This window comes from Triturus cristatus, chromosome 4_1 (genome assembly GCF_964204655.1).
Source record: "Triturus cristatus chromosome 4_1, aTriCri1.1, whole genome shotgun sequence".
In the NCBI taxonomy this organism is placed as follows: Eukaryota; Metazoa; Chordata; class Amphibia; order Caudata; family Salamandridae; genus Triturus; species Triturus cristatus.
This window is the reverse complement of record NC_140585.1, coordinates 165,777,444-165,801,558: the sequence shown is the minus strand read 5'-3', so window position 1 is coordinate 165,801,558 and position 24,115 is coordinate 165,777,444. Positions and strand designations below refer to the sequence as shown.

At 40.2% G+C, this 24,115-nt stretch overlaps 1 long non-coding RNA gene across 1 annotated transcript in view; it reads left to right on the top strand.

Annotated features, from left to right (window-relative positions):
* Positions 1-10,312, top strand: part of LOC146853800 (uncharacterized) — a 111,666-nt gene extending 101,354 nt beyond the window's left edge. The window contains exons 3-4 of the long non-coding RNA XR_014980722.1: positions 1,754-1,884; positions 10,063-10,312. This is a non-coding gene — a long non-coding RNA (uncharacterized LOC146853800). The remainder of the gene's footprint in view (positions 1-1,753; positions 1,885-10,062) is intronic.
* The last annotated feature ends 13,803 nt before the right edge of the window (positions 10,313-24,115 follow it).

Sequence of the window (24,115 nt, the reverse complement as noted above, 5' to 3'; positions counted from 1 at the left end):
CGGTAAGTGGGAAACCTAATTTTACATCTCTTCAAGCCTAAGCGATTTCCTCAGAGCTGGTGTCAGCCATTTTGTTTTTTTTACAACAAGGATGTTTCTCCTCAAAATAAATAGCAACATGCCCATTTTACCATAGGACACTAATGTGTTGTTACTTTCCTGGATGTTTTAATGGATGAGTGCATTTCTTGCACTGAAGTGTTCAGTTCTATCCTCCTCAGTGGTCTAGAGGTATTTTATAATATTTCTGGATTCCTCCTGGTGCTTTCAGATATTGCCTTACTTAGGGGTCTATTAGGATGGCGGGCGGATCGCCACCGCCGACATAGCGCTGGCGATCCGCCTGCCATTTCTGTCCGCCTGCCTTACATTTCCCCATCGGCATATTACGATGGCGGTGGGGACCCAGGCGGACGTAAAGACCGTCTGGCAGTTTTCCGCCAGTAGGCAATCCGCCCGATTGCCTACCGGGCAGAAAAGACATGCAATATGGTGGCGGTGCCTTCCAAGCACCGCCATCCATATTACGATGATGGCTGTCTCACGCCTTTCCATTGCCGAGACTCCGCCATGGAAAGGCATGCGGAGAATGCCTTTGGGGGCTGGTTGCGGGCCCCCAGGGAGCTGGGGCAGTGGGTGGCTGCATTTGGGGGGTACCCATGTTACCCCCGATATTTGCATGCACAAGGTGACAGGCACCACGCGGTGCCTGTCACGTTGTGCATGCAAATGCACAACATGCCCTTTTAACATTGTGGTGGGTGCTGAATACAGCACCGCCCGCCACAATGTTAAATATACAGGATGTGACCGCCATGGTGGTGGTTGCATCCTAATTGGCACAGCGGGATCGCCGCACCACGGACTGGAATCCGCCCGCCATCCTAATAGGCCCCTTTGTCTTCCCTGTGACTGAAATTCCTTGAACACAAGGTGAATACTATTATTTAAGCCGTATTACTGTGCACCCCGTCAGGCTCTCTTCTCGTTTTGGCTGCTCGCTGCTTCTGTGCTATCTGTGTATGGGGGGAACAAAGCCTGCTCATCGTTCTGTCACCACTTCCTCCCCAACTGTGATTGACCCTAATCCTTTTTACGTTCTCCAAGACAACATGGTGGATACAGAGCAAGGTGTATTAACAGGTGTCCCGGCATCAAGTATACTACTTCCTACCTCCAAAATTGCATCTAAGCTATCTGGCACATCAGTGCTTTCATCTGGGAAAAGAGACAAAAAAAGACCCGCCTGAAACTCCACCACTGAACATTCAGAGGGCTCATGGCTTAGGTCATGTTTCCCCGACTGCGTCTTCATTGAGTAAATCGAGAGGAGTTATTTTGTATTTTTAGAATACACAGATCTGTTGAAAGTCTTATAAGCAGTCAAGGTCAAAGGTAGATTCTTCTGGAATGGGTCTTCTCTTTTCTTTTTCCAAGACTATGCTAAGGCAACAGCAGATAGAAGTAAGAATTTTTTGGATATGTGGCCAGGGATACATAATATCAATGCGAGATTTTTCTTATTCATCCCTTCCCGTTTAAGGTTACTTATAAGAATAAGACCACTTCTTATGAGAATCCTTGTATTTTTCAGCGAGTTTTGGACAATTGTAGACTACAGGATATGGAAATTACTAGATCCACTGTTTAATTTATTTTAGTAACTCTCGCCAGTATTTAATACAGTCCTAGTTATGCGTTTCATGTATTGTCTTTGTTAACGTGTATAACTTGTTTCTCCTTCTTTTATTAGGTACTGCCTTGTTCATAAGTCATACATGTGACTCTTCGTACGTTTGGTAATGTACCTCCTTCCTCCCATATCCATTCCGAGATCTTCCCTTATGTGGCTCCACCACCCTCCAATTTGGTGTGCTTTTTCTGGTATGTCGTCTTTTGTATATTAGTATGGTTTTTGTCTTTTTCTTCCTTTATTGCCTTATTTTCTTCATTTATTCTCCTTCTATTTTCTCTCTTTGGAAGGTTATCATCAGGTTCTTATATCTCTTTATTCATATTTCCCACCCTTCTTATGTTTTTCAACTAATCTATTATTGTGTCTCTGTCTTCTAGTCTCCCTTCCTCTCTTTCTCTTTCTCTAACTTCAATTTTTGCTATATATGCAATCTATTTTGATGTGTTACTACACTTTCAGGGTTACGTTTTACTAGATTTATATTGTTTTCACAAAATAGTTTTTATTATTGCTTGCTTTAATATTTCTGAATGTAATATTTTATTATAGATGGCTTTAAGACTTATCTCATAGAATGTTAAAGGTTTAGGCTTTCCTATAAAATGGCAAACGGGTTTGTCTCAAAATTCCAACAGGGTGATATTGGTTTGCTGCAGGAAATACATTTTTCAGACAAAGAAGTATCTAAACTTAAAAGAGAATGGGTTGGTTATGTCTTTGCTTCTCCGGGCTCAGGAAAACGTGATGGGGTAGCAATTTTATGTCATAAGCGTCTCACTATACAAACTCTTGCCCAAGATGTTGATTGTGAAGGCAGATGGGTTTCAGTTTCCTTATTCATTGATAAAATTCCTTTAACTATTGTTATTCTTTATGAACCTACTAATCCGGATAGTTCTGTTTGGCCGAGAATATTTTCTAAGTGGATGACTTATACTGATGATTATTTGATTGTTGGTGGTGATTGTAACATTGTTTTTGATCCCATTATAGACAGGGGCGCCAAAACTAAATTTATACCTTTACAAATACATTCCCAGTTTAAATTAACAATATAACAACGATCTCTTGTTGATGCATGGAGATTGTGCAATCTATCAGTTCAAGAGTACACTTTCTTTTCCCCTGTCATTTTTCCCAATCTCAAATAGATTATATGTTTATTTATAATGCTCTTGTTCAACATGTTATCAATTCTGATATAGGATCCATATTGATTTCTGATCACGCACCAGTCACCTTGGATGTAGAACTCCGTCCAACTATTCAGGGAACTAAACTGTGGAGATTTAAGAATTCTCTTCTGTTAGATCTACAGTTTACACAAAATATGCTAACACATTTTTTAAAGAAACTGAATCTCCTGATCTGTCTCCTCTTTTTGTTTGGGATGCTTTCAAGGCTGCTTCCAGAGATTTTAAAATCAATTTTAATTCCCAGAAACGGAAATCAGCTTCCAATAAATTCAAAGTACTTAACTCATGTATGAAGCATCTAGAACACTCTTTTTATAATTCCCACTCTAAACACATTTTAAGTGATCTAGTGACTGCTAAATTTCAATTTAATACACTTTCTACAGAAAATGACAACTCTTATCTACTCAAATCCAATGCGAAATATTATGGGGTCAGAATAAAGTGGGAAAACTTCTTGTCAATTATCTTAAAATAAAAAAAGAATGTACTAAAATTGATTCTATTTAAACTTCCATGAATTAGAATATACATACAAAATTAAGATATACTTTGGAATATACAAAGTTTTATCATGCCCTTTATACCCTGGAATCTCAATCTGATCCCCCAGGATCCTCTTCATTATTTATCATCTATTCCTTAAAATCATGACATTGATTATTCTAAATTGGAAGAGGATATTCAAATTCACGATATCTCTAATGCTATCTGTTTCATTAAACGTGGCAAATCTTCGGGACCTGATGGTTTTACCATTTAATTTTATTCATATTTTTCTTCACTTCTCCTGCCCAAATTACACCAACTTTTTCTCTTATCGCCCAATTTCTTTAATTAACTTAGACTATAAAATCTTCGCGAACATTTTAGCTCTTTGTTTGGATAAGTTATTAGCCCAATTAATTGGGAGAGAACAATGTGGGTTTATTGGAGGTAAGCATCTTTCGGACAATATTTGATGATTTTTTAGTTATGTTATGTTATGTTATGTTATATGGCTCTTATAGAGCTCTTATCACCACTGGTCTCTAAGCGCTAAACAGGCGACCCACAAACATCATGCCCCTCCCAACCATCTGCCAATACCCAATTAAGCCGAAAATGTTACCGTGCCAAACAAGAATGTCTTCAATTTTTTCCTGAAGGAAAGAAGGTTGAATTCTTCCTTCAGGCTCGGAGGAAGGTCATTCCAAAGTTGAGGAATGAGCACTGAGAAAGCCCTACCTCCTTTCGTTTTTAAATTGAATCTAGGTTGAGCCAAATTTGGGACAGAACCAGAACGCAGTGACCTACCAGGAACATACTTCCTTAGTCGCTGTTTAATATATTCCGGGGCATTGCCAAATAGTGCTTTATGGGCCATACAGAGGCCTTTGAAATGGACCCTAAGCTTCACAGGAAGCCAATGCAGTTTGCGAAGGAGAGTGGATGCATGTGCACTTCTAGGAAGAGAAAAGACCAATCTGGCAGCGTCGTTTTGCACGACTTGCAATTTCCTCATCAGCTTCTGTGACAGGCCCAGGTACAGAACGTTGCCATAATCTAGCCTCGAGATGACGGTAGCGGAGACAACAGTCTGCAGCGTGGAGGCAGAGAGAATGGCAGTAAGTTTACGCAGCTGCCGCATCACGGCAGTACAGGAACCTACCACTGCCGACACTTGGGGGGCCATAGAGAGAGCCGCATCGATCTTTAGGCCAAGACTCTTCACTACTGTCCCCGGACTCGGAGTTTTGCCGAGTTCTGGGGGCCAATACAGGTCATCCCAGGGATTGGCAATGTTGGTCACCACCAGAACCTCCGTTTTGTCTGCATTAACTTTAAGGAAGTTGTTAGTCATCCAGTTGACCGTGAATAGTGTTATTAGTAAATACAAATCTTATAATTCTTCTTAGGCAGCTGTTTCTTTAGACACAGAAAAAGCGTTGGACAGAGTTAGCTGGTCTTTTTTTTTCTCTGCACTTTCCTGCGTTTGGTTTTGGTCCAAAATGTATTAACTATGTTTCTCCGTTATACTCTTCTCCCAAATCCTCTATTTGAGTTAATGGCCTTACATCTCCATTTTTCCCTCTTTCTAGTGGCGTTCGACAAAGTTGTCCACTCTCTCCTTTATTATTTATACTTGCTTTGGAACACTTTTTAATAAAGATTCAATCTAATCCACAAATTACAGGTTTTCCTTATGGGACACTCAGCTTAAACTTTCCGTTTATGCTGACGATATTTTGCATTTCATTTCTCATCCACAGCCATCTTTACCAGTTTTTTTATTTGAAGTATATAACTTTGCGTCTATCTCAGGCTATAAATTAAATGCAGATTAGTGTGAAATTCTTGCCCTAAATAATTTATGTTTTTATGCTGATTTCAGTTCATCTTCTTCTCATTGGAATCAAGATAAGATTAAATATCTTGGCCTGTGGTTCTCTGATACTGTTAAAGATTCATAGTCCTGCTCGCACTTACATCTCATTGGAATCCTTTATTTTTATCTTGGTGGGGTCGTCTCAATACTATAAAAATGATGCTTGTACGTGTTATATTATTCTATTTTTCAAATATGCCTGTTAATATTCCCTAATCTCAATAAAGAAAGTTATATTCCATTTTATCTAATTTCTTTTGGAATAGTAAAAAATCCAGGATGTCGCTTCATAAACTTATAAAACCAAAGCATATGCGGGGGTCATCTTTCCAGACTTCCATAATTATCACTTAGCCTTTTGCCTTAAACAAGCCTCTCTTTTACTACAAGGCAATGATTCTGTTCTCTCTCCCTTATAGACAGATCTTGAGAAATCCTTTTTGGATCCTTTTACTCTGATGCAGTATTTGTACTTTTACTTCTAGGCCCTCATCCCTATCTCTTCCGATTTTTAAGAACAAATGCAAGATTCTTTTCCCTATTTTGATTTCTTATAAAACTTCTAAGGATCAATTTTTAAACTCATCACTTTGGTACAACCCTTCTATTTAAATAAATAGTAAAATCATTTTTGGGAACGATTGGTACTCTAGGGGTTTTAAATGGATTAATCAGTTTTGTCAAAGCAGTACTTGCCTGCCCTTCTCGGTAGTACAGTTGCTTTTTTCCTTCCCGGTTTCGTATGAGGTCACTAACTCAATCCTCTTATCACAAATTCTCTCCTGATCATGTATTTTCTTCCTCACCTTCTCATATTTATAATTTATTAGATGTATTTCCATCTGCATCCCAATTATATTAGCATATATCACTTATTCCTGAAGAAAGAGATAAAACAGAGGTAGAACATCTTTGGGAACTCGATTTGCAAACTACTTTTTCAACTTGTTTTTGGAATAAAATTTGGAACAAAATAAGGAAAGCTTCTAGAGCAACTGAAATGAGTTTTTTTTATCTATAACAGACTTTTGATCACTCCTGTAACATTACATAAAATAGATTCTTCTGTTCTTTTAAATTGCTGGTCTTGTTCTCAACCCACAGCAGATCTTAAACACATGTTATTTGAATGTCCTCTTATTTATGAATTTTAGTTCAGGGTTTGGCAACAGACAAATACTATTTTTAAAACACAAGTCCCATTTCATTGTATTTACATTTTTCTAGATATTACTTCTGACCATTGGTAATCTCAGTCCAAAGATTTTTATATAGTAGATTTATTTCTCGCGGTTGCTTTTCAACAAATTACAAAATCTTGGAAGGATACATCTCGAGTTTCTTTTCAAGTGTGGTGGTATGGAGTTTGTTATAACCACAGACTTGATGGAGCATATGTTTATTCAGTTACACATGATATTAAAAGAGATCTCTTATGGCTACCCATAATTACTTTTTTACATAGGTCTGCCCATAAATCACAAGTACACATTCTTTGAATAAAAGAAGTGCCTAAGCCTCCATGAATTGTTCTTTATTAATAATATTTGTTTTATTTGTTTTATGCCTTTAGATCTTTTTATAGAATGTTCTTATATGGTTATATAATTATTATGTTTCTCAAACCTGAGATTATATGCTCAATTAATTATTTTTTGTATTATAATTGCATATTTATCTCAATAAAATTCTAGTGCATTTTTTACAAAGTCATAAATGTTTACAAAGTTATAAACAACAATTTTGTTTTTTGTAGATCACAGAATTTTAATAGTTCACATGGAGAAAAAGAAGTTAGCGAAGAGTCTAAAACCGATGTTGGAAAGCCTTGTTTCGTATTTTATTGCTACAGTGCATCAGTAACGCCCTGAACGTCTCAGGATCGTTTAACAGACACGATAATGAGGACGCAACCACTTGTGAAGGGTTAGTTATTTTAATGAAGGCAAAAACAATACAACGAATAAACAAAAGTTATAGTCACTGGAATCCTCTAGGCTAAGTACGTTACCAGCCCACAGCACGGATGGTCCTAACCGTCCTCTGCATATACGCCGATCCCGGCGTATGCCAACAGAGGGCAGAAATGAAATGGCCGACAATGCCAATCGGTAGGCTGTGAGGGGCACGAAGAGTGTTGGGGAGAATCGAGGAGTCAGGGAAACACCCAGCCGGGGTCTCTACCTGAAGGGAGCAGCCGCTCAACCTCTTCCTCAGACTGCACCGGGACGCGGAGTCACCTCCTGGTGATGCGTCACCGATACCCCAATCAAAAGCAAGAAGACTGAACCGAGAGCAGCCGCTCGATCGATCCTGTGGACTTCCGAGTCTGTAACGCGGCAAACACCTCCTGGTGTGCGTTACAGCTGGCAGTCCCTGTATCTCTGGTCGGGCTGGGAGTTACGACTCCAACCAGCAAAAGCGCCACTGCGCTTTGACTCCGCCGAGTCAAAAAGCGAAGCTCAATGGTTGACCGGTAGAGCTTCCGGGTCCTTCACAGGTGACGATGGGGCAAGACACGGCCCAGGGAGTAACGACTCGACCTACCTCCGTTCTTGCCTTACTGGAGCACTACTCCGGAACACTGCTCTTCACGAAGCAGGTACGTCGGTGTAAACACAATATCCGACAGCGTTGTACCTCCCGGTTCCTCCCTTTATAGGGCGTGTTTTCCTTGAGTTATGTAACAGCTCTCCTGTTTACATAAGGGCGTGTTTTCCTTGAGTTATGTAACAGCTCTCCTGTTTACATAAGGGCGTGTTTTCCTTGAGTTATGTAACATCTCTCCTGTTTACATAAGGGCGTGTTTTCCTTGAGTTATGTAACAGCTCTCCTGTTTACATAACCTCTCAACCGCTAAGCATCCTGGGAGATGTAGTCCGTTTACGCTGGTTACCGTTTTCCTCCCCTCGCATGACAGGAATTCTTGACAGTATCATTATATTTTCAGCAGGTTTCTATTCTTGGATCTTGTTGTATCTTTTCAGAGAGCAGTTGTCAGTTTCTACAAGGCTGGGTTGTAATGTGGAGGAGATAATACTGTGTGTAATAGTAGTTCTGCTTTCCATAGTGTTTCCCAATGGGTGCATAAAGTGGAACTGCATGGTTCATGACCCAGATATGCAAACAAATCATGCAATGTAGTGCATCTAATAAAGTTACTGTGCTGCATTGCATGAAAGGGAGAGAGCAAAACTGCACCATATCTACTAAAGTATGGCACTGTTTCCTCTCTCACTGCGGTGGCGCCCTTAAAGCTGCATGCATTCGAACACACACCATTGCACCCTAGTGCAAGGGTATGTGCCTTTTGACAGGAATAGTTTTTGCACTGGAAAATGACAATTTCTGTACAAAAACTATCTTTTAATGCTGTTCCTCTTTTGTATGTGTGCTGTACAATGCCGTAAACATGCAAAGTAGGCAAATTGAGGAGAATTGAAAACATTTCTCCTTGTTTTGCCTGCCTCAAGAAGGTGTAATGCTTTGATACAAATCCCTGTCTACGAATGCTTGTTCATAGGGACTTTCATCAAAATCCACTGATGGTGTCATAGGAAAGCCCGAATGCAAACCATGGAGCACACACTGTGCAAAAACGCAATTTTTGCATTACATTGTGAAACTATCCAAAGCAAGTCCTGATTTGCATTTTTTAGTCAATCCCAGCAAAACGCTTTGCGTTGGGGTTGTGTAACAAAAGTAACACAAACTAGATGCAAAGCATTAGTAAAAATGGGCCCAGGTGTCTTCCTTCACAGACAAGTTTGGCGCATAGCTTTGAACAACATTGCTATGAGTAATCTATGCAGCCGCTGCCTGTGCATGTAAGAGCAGTGGGGCCAGGTGGGGGGATGTCGATGGAAGATAATGAGGTAAAATGAAATAAATACTTAATTTTCCCTCATTGCCGTCTGTCGAAATCCACCCCATCCGGCCCCACAGTCCCACTGCTTTTACCTGCATGGGACGCGGCTTAATCTATGGGTGTTTGTAGAAACCAAGGCCCAGGTTTATTATTCTTTGATGCAAGGCTACTGCCTTCAGCAAGAGTTAGGCAGCTCAAGTGGGGTGGTGGCAAAATACCATAAAGTAATGAGTAGAAGGTACAGGTCCTTTTACCTATGTCACTAGAGGGAGGTGTACAGGCTCACACATCTACATTTCCACTGTTGTATGCTTAACTTACTCCTGGCCTACATCGATTTGGTGCATACTGCAGCACAGTGCATATGTGGTCTACATGTGCTGGGTGTTGGTGTGCCTGTGAGAATTACAAAACAGGGATATTGCTGTACTGTAAAGTGAGTGTTTGCTATATACTAGGTGTATGTGTACCTCTGAGTGGTACAAAACATACAGGATGTAGTGCTGTGCAGTTTGTTTTGCACGCACATTATGTACATGAGCTGGGTGAATGTGTGCCTCTGATTGATACAACACAGTGCATAATATAAACACACAGCAGTACTGTGCAGTGTGTTGATGTTAATTGCACATGCTGGGTGTATTTGTGCCGATGAGATGTCCAATACAAGAAGGATGTAGTGCTGTGCAGTGCATGCATTCTGTAAGCATGTGCTGGGTGGATCTGTGCCTGTGAATGGTGCAATATATAGAAGACTCTTTGCTCCATTTTGGGATAGCCAGCGCAGCATGGTGAAACATGAGAAGAGGAGTTAGAGGGATACCCCAGGAGAGATTTGTGTATTGTTGCATTCCTGCAAGCTGGGTGGTACACACTGTAGGAAGGTAGAGCCAGTGTTTCCAGTACATTCTTATTGGTGTTCTTTGATTCATAGAAAGATCACAAGGAAGGGCCTCAGCAGATCTCAGGGCCCATGGGAAGAGCAGCAGAACTTACCCAGCTTGGAGGGGCAACAAGAACCCCCGGCCGTTGCATGACAGTGTGTGAAGAACTCGAGGGCATCCAATCACAGTCCACAGAGGCCACAGGTGAAACACTTACTGAAGACAGCCACTGCAACTCTAGGGCCCGTGGAGGGGGGGGCGTGCTCAGAGACGCCATTCACTATGATCCTGATGGCACAGGTAAGACTGATTTTGGGCCAGTTAGTACTGGGTGAATTTGCTGGCTAGATTGCGCTGCAACATTGGAACACTTTTGACTTTAAAAACACTTTTGACTTTAATGCAGAGTCGAGTTCAGACTCTTGAGACTCAGACTACTAGTGAGGCTTTGCCTGGATATTATATGCTCAATTAATATTTTGGGTTTTTTTTGTATTATAATTGCATATTTATCTCAATAAAAGTCTAGTGCATTTTTTACAAAGTCATATCAAAGACTTTTCACAAATCTACAAAACAGGTGTGAAACAATTGGCCTGCCTTTAGTGTGTTATGAAAAAGATAGGAGAGGGCAATGATATTCTCCATCATGCCACTGTTTGCATTATAGCCGCTTTGGTAGCAGGAAAGCATATTGTATTATTGCCCAGTCACAGAAATCTGCTAATATCAATAAAGCATAGTAGTCGACCTCTACGTCTAGGATGGCAATACATCTATAGCTAGATTATTTTTATTGATTGACCTCGTTTTATGTAGGGTAGATATCAAATACTTGCAGTAAAGACGAAATTGAAATGGAGTGGTAACAGGTACTAAAAACCCCAGCATCCTTTATGGTATTATGCACCTAAGGGTTCCAGTGGATTGTTATCCACATTCTGTGAGTGGTGGGTCAATACTGGCCTGTATTAAATATATCAAGCTTCCAGAAAAAGCCTATTTCGCATTGCGTGGGGTGGAGTTTTCAAGTAGCTATACATTTTCGTAAAATTTGACTACGCTATTTGTCTTGCAGTTTGTGCAATAATGCATACTTTTTTCCATTGGTCAATCATTTTACTTCCCATATAGGTTTTTTAAATTGCTTCAGTTGAAGTATTACCTTTTTCTTACAAAATTAGTTTCTTTATTAGGTCTCGCCTAGCATTGCAGCGCGAATGCGCTGCCATCGCTTTGCAAGGCATGCAGTATACTCTATTGTGTGGAAGCTTTGTTGAAGCTCCGCCCACTCTCTGGCCCATCTTCCTCATTGGCTTTGGTTCTAAATGCTGCCTATTGATTGGTTTTAAGCTTGTTAGTCCCTCCCCATAACAGCCATGTCAGTCATTCGTGCCCTTTCACGGCTACTGGCCCCTTCACAGCACAACCTACTTTCTTCTTCTTAGGTCTCGCCTAGCGTTGCAGTGCGACGGCACTGCCATCGCTTTGTGGGACATGCAGTATACACTATAGTGTGGAAGCTTTGTGGAAGCTCTGCCCACTCTCCGGCCCATCTTCTTCAGAGGCTTTGGTTCTAAATGCTGCCTTCTGATTGGTTTTAAGCTTATTAGTCCCTCCCCATAACAGCCTTGTCAGTCATTTGAGGCTTTCCACGGCAACTGGCCCCTTCACAGCACAGACTACTTTCTTCCTGTGCCCCCCCTCCTGCAGTCCAATGCCTTCTTGCCGTCACCCCCCTCGTGCCTTGTCGCCCGCACGCATTTCTATTTGCAATGCAATAGGCCTCGCGTAAATGCGAGTCCTATTTCATTGCCAATGCTTGTTTTTAGATGGTTGTGCCTGTCCGATGGTTCTTTGGTTCTCAGGTTGAGAGTATAACATGAGTTGTAGCTGTGGATGATTTCGCTTTGCTATTTAGGTTATCTGCACAGAGAACATTTTCCAGTTCTTCCAGGGTTTCAGTTCAATGTTTTATTACACTACAGCTTCCAGCCTCTGTTGCAGTTTAGCAGCAGGCCAGTGGATCTTCAATTTTAGCATTTATCTACTCACCGGGTGCTTTCTCCACTCCTGCCGACCATACATTGTGCCCTGCTTCATTTTCTGTAATGTCCGAGCTGGTGTTGTTAATTTTTTACTGAAAAATAGGTTGATGCACTGCACCTTTTTGGGAAGTGTGGGATATGAGGGCCAGGCAGGGGGTTGATGTAGTGTTTAATTGTCTTGAAGAGCATTCTGCTTCTGTTGATGACTTCATTGGCAATGTTGGTATTGTAATTTGCATTTGCTAATGTGATGATGAGTCTGCATGTTCAGTTCCAGTAGGCATTTGAAAATTGAGAATCTGAGACCTGTGAATCCAGTAACTGTTACAGCCTGTAAAATGAAATCTGAACCAAAATGCTCAAACAGATTAGACGATTCGTATACCTAGTCTAGATGCCATGGACAATCATGGTCTACTGGGCTATCTTCTTGCAGGTCAAGACATCAATTGCCAGGAAAAAAACATTGCTGACCACAATAAAGAACATTTTAGGAAAAAGAAACAAAATCTTCTACAGAGCAATCCTAAAGAAAACGGGGAGGAAAGCTGCTGAACAGAAGTAGCAACGAAGACATTGGCACTCCAACAGGACATGAAATTACACAAACAAAATGGTGCCAAATTAACTTGCATATAGGACACTTTCTATATGGTAAGCAAACATATTGCTCACATCCACCACCTTTTCTAACCTGGGGCAACTTATTGGAGTCTTCTCATGGACAAAATTAGGTGTCCTTAATAGTGTGCTAAAATCACACTAAATATAACAGTAGCAAGTGAATACGGTAGCCTACAAAAGGGTATTAATAAGATCATATTCAAGGGCAACAGTACCAAAGCAAAATAATTTCACCCCAATCTTAATAGAAGGTACATCACTGGCCTAGAATGTGGTATAGGTGTTATGGAAAGTGACACTACGTTTTTGGGGACAGGAGGGCACACATATAAATCACTGGCCTGCCTAGAATTTGGTCTAGGTGTTATGGAAAGAAGCACCAAGTTGTGAGAGGTGCAAGGGCACATATAAAAGTGCTTCAACACCTTGTCAGGTGAAGCAAGCAGTAAATAAATGCAAATCTTTTTTCCCTCATCTGCCCCTCCAGTATCCGTTTCAATCCAAATTACTGACTAACATATCCACTGCTCAAATTACTTTCATATTTCACTACACTAATTAACCACTAATCCTTAAAATGTTGTGGAGTAGCAGGGGTAGTAAATGCTATGTGAATGCAATTACAATATATAGTTTGATCCACTAACCCTATTTGGATATGCCATTTTCTTTTTTTCTAGCCTCATCTTCTCCATATTCTTTGTATTGGGCCCCATATTGCATTCCATGTTCCTCTATTTATTTTGTAAATACCAAAAAATTGCAGTTGAATGCAGAAAAAACAAGTAAAAACATACTAGCTCTGCAACTGGGATATGAAGCTGCTTCCCTTTGATGGGTGATGTGCTGACTGTGAATGAATAACAATCAATACTCAAAGGACAGAATTCTGTCTCCTCAATTTTCAAGCTCCTAAGGGACACATTATTACTAATAGTGAGTCTAAATTAATGCACCAAAGAAGTATATATTATCCAATTTTGAAATTGGCTTGAGCAGATGCAAAGGAAAGATAAATCTGCTTTAGGGAGAGTAGGGTATATATTTTTAACCAGAGAGCAGCAAACCTCTTCCAATGAGCAATCCATGCCTCATGCATGCAATGGGCAGCAGCGTAGACACTGCACAGTCTATGCAGTGTCTGTCTGAGCAGGAGTAATATATATTATGATGCCAGAATCAAGTCAGTTGTGATCTGATCTGCAGAAGACCCTCTCAGTATTGTACTCTATGTCATTGGTCATTCTCTACATTAGGTCACTGCAGTGTTTTTGCAGTCACGAGCAATGCTGTAATACATTCGGAGATATCAAGGCAGGGTTTTCCACATCTGAGAAGACAACACCAATGAATGCAATCTAACAACAAGGAAGGAAGGTAAGATAGAGGAAAAACAGCAAATAATGTAAATGAATAACTAAATAAATACATTGACATATACATTTTGTTTGTTTGTATTTATGTGATTCATGCGATTAAGATATGTACATGGTGTTACATCAGTTCCCCATAAATCCATTTGAGAGAAAAGCACATGAAGCATCACAGCAAGCTGTTCTTCCTAGTTGCGAATAGTTTCTACTACTTTTCAGTAGTCTGTAAAAAATATTAGTTTGTAACTGTAATTTGATAGCAAAATATTTATACATACCACTGTGATTCCGTATTTGGAAGCAATGTCCTAAACACACCTCTTAAAAAAAATACTGAATCTTAAAACCAAAGTGCGATTCAGTAACAAGTTCCCAGAGAACAATTTGGGTCTTGCATATTTCAAAATGCTTCTTTGGAGCTGCAAACAACTTTTGTGACCTCCAAAATTGTTTTGTATAAGAGGGTCCAAGTTCTCACTTGGAATAGCTTTTGAGAGATGAGTTAGGCAGGAATGTGTCATCACACCCTTCCCATTTGCTATTTAACTCATAATACATGGGATTCTGTATTCCCATAAAAGGCAGTCTCTGATTTCTTTATAATCAGCGACTTGTGAAGCACCCAGTCACCTATTATAAAGAAGGGAACTTGACTATAATACTCTATTACACTTGATATCTGACATCACAATACCTGCTGCCCGAACCATCAGTTGAGTTGAACGCCATGTCATGGCATGGAACAAAATTGAAGTAGGTGCTTTAAGCAACAAAAACAGAACATTGCTTTTCTGTCTTCTGCTCTATTTTTGGCTAACAATGACAAGTAAAGAATACATGTTTCTTTTTTGCATTCATTAGATGGATAGAGAAAAGCTAAAAACTGACATCTATTGAACTGTTTCTAATATCTGTTTGCAACAAAAAACAAACAGATTTTTGATGAGTTTAATTTAGCATTAGAGGTTACATTGTAATTCTTAAGGTTTGCAAATATGCTCACTCTTTCATAAGAAAGAGGTATGCAACAACGTTTTAAGTGATTCATGGGAAAGGAGAGGGTGTGACCATGTATTATATGGAGTAAAATACCCCCTAGCGAACATGATAAAGACAATGCAAGATCCCTCAAAGGTCCATAACCTTATAGAGGAACTTGGCCTTTGGAATGCAGCTCACAGAGAGAGAGGAGGTAATGTGGAGAAATAAAGATATTGCGCCTTGTTACGCTTTTGTGTCAGCTAGGTGCACAATTTTGGAGCAAATTCAGGTTTACAAGTCTCCTTACATCTGGTTTTGCGTCAAAATACATGGTTGGATGCATGGGAATGCTCATGCTACACCCATGTAATGCATTCCCACCACAAAGAACTGCATACGTAGTATTTGTGAAATGATGCAAAGTTTGCATTGTGGCTTTGCGTGGCTTAGTAAATGCCAAAGGTTTGTATTGGGGTTATGCCACAAAAGTGAAGCAACCTAAATGCAAAAACTTAGTAAATCCGGCCTACATGTGAGATGTGGCTTCAGTGTTACATACAACTTGTCCTAGTTAACTAAAGTTTGCAGGTCTTTATAACAGTTAGCAAATGGAGGTAATTTGTGTTACTTTGCACCATAAGAGTACATGCAAAAAAACTTAGGAGCCTGAGTACAATGACAGTGGGACCACCACCGACAACCCGTCGGCGGCAGTCCCACAACCATCATAATGAGGATGCCCACCAGTAACATTAGGCTGGTTGGCAGATGGGTGACGGTTGGAGAGAACAACTGCCGCGGATACAACGGGCTCAAGGAGCCGATTGGACGATCGGACGATCGGACGATCGGACTGAACTTCAATTCCTACTGTGGTGGCAGTGCCTGCCAGGCACCGCTGTAGGGATTATGATGTCCATCCCCACTGGCCGTTTCATGCTGGTTTCCCCACCATGAAAAGGCTGGCAAGAAGGGACATTGGGGGCCCATAGTGGGCCCCCCCTTCCCACCTGGCTCTAAGCTTTGTGAATTGGGGGCACCTTTGGTGCCCCCTACATATCCCTGCACCATGTGGCAGGCACCACATGGTGCCTGCATGTAGTGCGCGATATAAAATATAGACATAGCAACCACCGTGGTGTTGGTCGCATCCTAATACCTATGGCGGGATCACCGATAGCCAGTCGGGCAGTCCCATTTACGAGAGGATGTGACCGCCATCATAATGAGGCCCTAAGTTAGTAAACACAGCTATGTCATCCCCTTTTACTTATGATATAAGGGATGGGAAGCCGTGAAGTTCAGGTGTGAATGCCATCGCCCTTCCCACCTTTAGACTTGAACTTTCCAACAGTTGGGGTGCTGAACCTAGGGCAGCAGGAATACATCTCGAACATTAACCCAATCTTTTGAGGTTTTTTTTTAATCACCAGAGGTTGCAAGGAGACATAGAACAGGCTCATCTATCTTGCAATCAGCTGAGACAGACTGAAGAGTTTGTAGCTTTTTTATTTTTATTTTTTTACAGAGATTTATGTAGCGTGAACTTGACCTGAAGGTAGCGGGTATCAGAACGCTTTACATGAGCACCAATTGCATTACATGAGGACACATTCATTTTTTGGGTTAGGCACGGGGAGATTAAGTGAGTTGCCCAGAATAACAGGATGTTGCGCGTCCTTGCCAAGACTCGAACGCAGTTCCCCAGATTTGAGGTCGACTGCCCTAGCCATTAGGCCAACTCCTCTCCCCTAATTTTGTAAAGTGAGTTTGTAAAGTGCATCTTTATTTCACAAGCATAAATGCAGCAAAGGGGTCTCTTTTTGAGGTTCTGCTACATACATCTTCTAATGTTTGTTGCAGAACACATTGTATTCCATGCTTTGCCTGCTACTTTGTCCTTTCCTTTCAGGTGGCTGTGTTGTTAATTTGGTATGCTTGTAATTTGTTCTTCTTTGTCTCGACTGTGTTTGTCCCTCCTCTGGAGCATGGCTTTCTCACCATGTATTTGATTGGTGGTGTGTAGAGAATCCCACTGTTGAGGTGATGGAGCTTCTTTAGTATTGCTTTTATCACTTCATTGGAGTGTGTGCATTTTTTCAGAACTCACTCTACACTTTAACCTTCCCTTTCTCCCCAGGCCTTTGTTCCACCCTCTGTTCCACCCTCTCTGCGCCCTTTGTCAGCATGTTAGATGGTGGACTTCTTGATGCCTTTGATAACACCTCCCACCCTTCAAACGGATTTGTTAAAAACTTAGGGGCATATCAACAACAACCGGCGATAATTATCTCTAAGCGCACTTAGCGCTAGGATAATCATCGCCGGCTAGCGTGAATTTTTATCGCTGAGATAGCGTGCTATTAGCAACGCTTATCTCAATAGCGATAAAAATCCTCACGCTAACAGGCTAACGTGAGATTATCGCTGGAAACCCAGCGATAATCTCACGTTACCTTGTTGATAGGGACTCACAAACTTAGCCATGATATCCACCTTCCATAGGATATCATGGCTAAGTCTGAAAAATACCAGACGTAAAAAAGCAGCGTTAACCGTGGTTAGCGCTGCTTTTTTTGTCTCTAACAGGGTTAGCGACATTCTTGATAATAGGAGAAATGTCGCTTAGTGACATTCCTCCTATTATTTTGCTCTGGAACGCCCCCTTTGCATCTCATTAGAGATGCAAGGGGAAGCGTAGAGTAAAAGGGTGCTAACATGCAAATTTGCATGTTAGCACCCTGTTGTTGATAGGGCGCTAGTTTTATCTCTCCTTTTTTGGCTTTTAAAGCCAAAAAAGGAGAGATAAAGCCCTTGTTGATATGCCCCATGGGAAGCAACGGAAACATTGCTCTCTGCACCTTCAAGGTGGTTGTAGCACTGATGTTACACAATTGGGAAACAGTCTTTACCACAAAGTCTTTACAATGGACTAAAATCACCACACATTTTTTACATTGTACGTACTGTTTCTACATAAGTCATTACAATGCAAGTCATTTGAACGCACACTGCCAATAAATTATCCACTTTCAGAAGATGTTGAAGGAGCCTGCACTAGCCAGGCAATTGGAAATATGAAGACTTTTCCAGAAAATATTACAAACGACTTTCCTTTTGTTGTGCACTGAGACAAGAGTACAATCGGAGCTCAGGAACACATCCAGTTCCATGGGCCTTAGAACCCGGAGAGCGAAAACACTGACAATAATTTAACTCTCCTGAACAGAAGCACAGACACTAATATGACTCTCCTCTCACTCATCAATAAATAATTAAAACCACTTACCTTTAGTTGTTTTCCCGTATGTTTGCCAGTGAATTTATATAGACTCCTGTGACGGGATGTAAAGGGTTTAGGGGCAATGGGTGTGTTAATAATCTGGTTATTAATTTAATTTGTATTTGAACTTTTAATATAAAAATGGATATATATTTTTTAGGTCCACAACTTCCCCATTAGAAGAGACCTTACGTTTGGAAGAGTGAAGAAAAACATGTTTAATTGCACAACTTATATTGCAAAGCAATTAAACAAGTTTGTCTTCGCTCTTCTGAGAGTGCTGTCTTCCATTTGGTAAGTTGTGGTGCTGCCATTGTTCGTGTCTCCACCCTCACGTCTGACAAGCACCCACTCGCTTTGGTGCAGAGGCTTTTCTGGTGGTAAGAGACAGAGACATTTAAGGGTTTAGGGGTGGGTAGATGTATAGTGTGGAAAGGGTATTTTTAGAGTTCAGTTGTAGGAGTTTATGGTGGTAAGGGTGTTTTTAAGATTATGGGGTGGGAAAGGGTATTGGGTATTGAAGGCATTTTTAGGGTTTAGGAGTGGGAAGGGTATTGGTTCCCAATGGTGCTTTTAGGATTGAAGGCTGGGAAAGGAAATTGGGTGGTAGGTTTTTTTTTTAGGGTTTTGGGGTCATTATTTTCAATACAGGAGTAATCATTTATTAACAATTTTCCAACTCAATTGACAATTTACATAATAACAATAAAGTAAAATATATAAAAATATTATTAGTTAGAAACATTTTTGGCTCACAAAATAAATGTAAAGGTAAAAATGTATTTAAATGAATTTTATAAACACAACGTTTTAAAAATAATACTATTACATTATTAACTCTGCATGCTGCTGTTTTGAAACTCCGAAGTCTAGTAGGTGGCGGTGTTAGTCTGTGAGTGAAACTCGGGTAAAATACAGCCTTTAAAGCATAATTTTTACCATCATTTACTGTGTTTTTCAAATTTTGATACCTAATCAACATTACAAATTTAAATAACATTAAAGTAATATTACCTAAAATCCAAATTAGTGATATTCGTGGTGAAAGTGTGCATGCTAGTCGTTTGCATGGTAATGGTATTTTTAATTTAAACAAATGTAAAAGCGTGCACAAAGTATGAGTGGTAGAAAACAACATAGTAAAGAAGTGCATAGTAAAACCACATGTATGTCATGCATTTTATACAATGTGCATTGCATCATCACATGCGCCGAGCAGCGTGATAACACTAGCAACACATGTTGCTTCACATATTGTAAAGTAAATGGCTGACAAGGGAGTCATTTGAAGCCATCATTTTTGAAGATCAACAATAAATTGTTTGTCCAAATAGTGACAAATTGAATTATATTCAGGATATTTGTGTATGTGAAAGATATACATATTAATTAATCTAAAGAATTAAGGGGGATATTTAAAAGGGCCATATCTCCGCTTTTTTAGCTTTTAAAGCCAAAAAAGCGGAGATAAAAAAATCCCCCTATTTACAAGAGGGTGCTAACATGCATTAGCGCATGTTAGCACCCTTTTACCCAACGCCTCCCTTTGCATCTCTAATGAGATGCAAAGTGGGCGTCACTGGGCAGTACAACCTTGTGAATATCGCTGATGTACACATCGCGACATTTACAAGGCTGCCCACGCATTTTAGCAGAGGTTAGATTTGGAGAAAACAGCTGTTTTCTCCAAAACTAACGTCTGCTAAAATGCAGACTTAGCTATACTTACCGTTGGGGGTGGATTATGCTGATACGACCACTGGGTCGTATCAGCAAGGTTATCGTCGTTTTCCATGGAACATCGCTGGAAAACCAGCGATGTTCCATGGGAAACATTGATATCGCTGGGAAATTATCGCCATTGCGCTATGCGTTGTTAATACAATGCTAGCATGGCGATAATTTGCTGCGATAGCCAGCGATAACATTTTTGTCGCTAAGAGTGGCCAGTGATAATTATCGCTGCCGCTTGTTAATATGTCCCTAGGTGTGTACAATAAAGTTAACACAAATCTATTAGTTGTACATATAATTTGGGGGGGCATAAAATAAAGCCTCAGGGTGTTGGTTTTATGCAGGAAGGTGCCCCTTCCTGCACAAAAACAATGCTCCTTAAAACCTAGGCACCCTTGCAGCATGGTGAAAGGGTACGTGCGTTGGCACTAGGCAGCCAAAGTGGTGCCAGCACAGTGACAAAGGGAGGAATGTGTTGCATTAAATATGGTGCATTCCTGCCCTTTTCATGTCACACAGTGCAGCACAGCGCATACAGGTTACTTGCTGCGCTGCATGGCTATAAATGTGGCCCTTTGTCCAAAAGGAAATAGCCCAATCCACTTTTGTGTTCTTCTAATTTTTGTGTGGGTGTTCACTGGTGCCTTGGTCATTAACCTCTGCATATTGGTAGTCCTTACACAGCAATATTTTTTTAGCATGATTCTAGGGACATGTGAACAAATCATTTTTACAGTCTGAAATGGGCCAATTCACAGAATCACCCTGTTTGCCATCCTCAAAAAAATGCTTTTAAATACGTGCAAATCACTATATGTGATTCGGTAACTCATTACCAAATCACAATCTGTGTTTGTGATTCAGCATTTGAAAGGGGCATGTTAAGGGTGTCCTTTATAAATACAGAATAGCATTGGTTTGTGTGAATATTTTGAAGCAGGAAGAGGGTCGTTAACATTAATTTTTTACCGGCACCTCAAAGTTGGTGTTAACTATTCACAAAAGGGGAGACTTCCCCGCCCAAGAAACTTCTTCCCTTCTGTGAATGTTGAAACAAATATTTTTTTAAGAGCAGGCGATCCTCCCACGCACCACCGGCTACTGTTAATAAATGACACAAAAGTTTTTTAAAAATGCATCTTGTTTTCCTTTAAGAAAAACGGGTTGCAAAAAAAAAAAAAAGATTGCTTGATTAATTTACTTTATTATTCAGAGACATGTGGGTTTGCTGACCTCAGCAGGCCACCATCCCTGTGATGGTTGTGATTCCTAATAGGTCACATATTGCGACCTACCTCATTTATATTCATGAGGAAGGTATATTTGCAAATCCATTAGAAATCGCTAATTTGAAAATCTTTATTTTGTACATTAGGAATTGTGATTTCCTAATTCACAATGTAAAAAAAATCCAAGTCTTAATTAGCGATTCCTAGTGGTTCGCAAATCGACCTAACTCATGGATACTAATGAGGAAGGTCGCAGATTGCAGCCCATTAGGAATTGCAGCCACCACAGGGATGGTGAACTGATGGGGATAGCAGACCACCAGGTCTGTGATTGGTTTTAAATAAATTAATATCCTTTAATTCATTGCAGATATTTTCCTTAAAGGAAAACGGGCTGGATTTAAAAAAGAAAATGTAATTTTTCAATTTCAAATTTTAAGAGTAGGCAGGGGTCTTGGAATAAAGTGGTAACACTTAAAACATTTAATTTGCAAAGGAACAAAATGAGGGGGTTCATTTTGCCATAGAAATTATGATAAGTGCTGCAGAAAGAAAAATTAGGACACATTTTAACTTCTCAAATCCTCTTCTATTTCATTAAATAATTCTGACATGCAGACTAAAACATGCACTTTGAATACCAGCAGCAGACTTCCCTGGTGAGTAGTAGCTTTACTACAGTGATCTAATGAGCAACAAGAGTGCTACCATTCAGAATGTATGGCAAATGTGTGACAGATCTGAATGCCTTCTTGATGGAACCAAAGTAAACAAGCATTGAAAATGCAATAGGTCTCACCCTTGTTTAAGTTAAAGCAATTCTGTTTGTAATTAGGTGGCTTTTTAGCTTTGCTTTTATTAGTGTTCTTCAAACTTTCATGTACATAACATGCATATGCATGCATATATGTATACGGATATGTATGCATGCATTTATATTTGTATTTATATAGATATGCAGATTATATATACGTTTATATATGTATGTGTATATTATCTCCTGATGGTCGCCAGTAGATAGTTATAGTTAGGACCGTGTTTCCATAGGAAATCTCAAAATTCAATTTTGAATAACTTTGGCGCCGGTTGACGAATCTTTGCAAAATTTTCAAAACTAATGGGGCGCTCCGCTCAACTCCTACCCTGAAAGTCTCAGGGGGATTCGTCAAGCGGGGGCCGAGAAAAAAGGGGGTCCCAAAACGTGTTTTCCCCATGCATTTTCCCATAGGACCTTTAGTCGAAGGTACAGCCCGAACGGCTGAACAGAATTACTTGAAATTTGGCAAAGAGGTAGTCCTCAGGTCAGGGATGTACCTTTTGCATATATGGATTCAATCTGTTCAGTAGTTCCTGAGAAAATTGCAGTTAAAGTACATAAATATCTATAACCGCGCACCCTAACGTGCGCGAGCGTAATTCTGATTGGTAGTTACATGTCAGTCATCGTTCGAATCGGTCGAAATCAGGAAGTGTCGGCCGCCATTTTGTTTGTTTTGAGTGCGAGAGTGAAAAAGGAAGGTGGCGAACGTGAAAAGGGGGCAGGGTAGAGAGTTCCTGACCCCCTAGCCTTTGTCAGGGTGTCCCTGAAGGACCCCGAAGGCAGAAAAAAACATTTAAATTATTATTTTTTTTTAAATCGCGGGGTGCGCGCACGGTGCGCGCACGGTGAAAAACCATAAAAAAAAATTTAAAAAAAATTTTAAGACGTAGTTTAGTGTAAAATAAATATATAAAAAATATATTAATAAATACATAACTTAGCATTTAAAAAACCGTACAAATTCACTGAAAAAACCATAGGTTTCACACACATTATAGTTAGGAATTAGCATTTAGAAAACCTTGCAAATTCACTTAAAAAACCATAGGTTTCACACATGTAATAGTTAGGTGGACATTTCACTCGTAAAAAACCAATGAAATTCCCCCGTTATAGTTAGTTGAGATAACTATAACTCGCGCGACAGCCACTCTATCACAAGGATGTCATGAGTGATGCCACTGACCATGTCATGAGTGATGTAATATGTGACGTCATGAGCAGAGGATTGCGGACGCGCGAGTTAAATTTATCTCAACTAACTATAACGGGGGAATTTCATTGGTTTTTTACGAGTGAAATGTCCACCTAACTATAACATGTGTGAAACCTATGGTTTTTTAAGTGAATATATATATACACATACATATAGATAAATGCATATGTATATATATGCATATGTATGTGCGTGTAGAGAGCGGTAGAGAGAGGTAGAGAGGTTGAGGTGTAGAGTAGAGAGGTAAAGGTAGAGAGGGAGACAGTAGTAGAGAGAGAGGTAGAGAGGTAGAGAGTAGAGGATGAGTAATAGAGAGTAGAGAGTCAGTAGTAGAGAGTAGTAGAGAGAGTAGCAGAGAGTGAGTAGCAGAGAGTAGTAGAGTGAGTAGTAGAGAGTGAGTAGTAGAAAGTGAGTAGTAGGGAAAAGTAGAGAGTGAGTAGTAGAGAGTGGGTAGTAGAGAGTGGGTAGTAGAGAGTGGGTAGTAGAGAGTAGTGGAGAGTGAGTAGTAGAGAGTGAGTAGTGAAGAGTAGTAGAGAGTTTGTAGTAGAGAGTAGTAGAGAGTGAGTAGTAGAGAGTGAGTAGTAGAGAGTAGTAGAGTGAGTAGTAGAGAGTAGTAGAGAGTGGGTAGTAGAGAGTGAGTATTAGAGAGTATTAGAGAGTGGGTAGTAGAGAGTGAGTAGTAGAGAGTAGTAGAGTGTGAGTAGTAGAGAGTGAGTAGTAGAGAGTGAGTCATTGAGTGAGTAGTAGAGAGTAGTAGAGAGTAATAGAGAGAGAGTAGTAGAGAGTGAGTAGTAG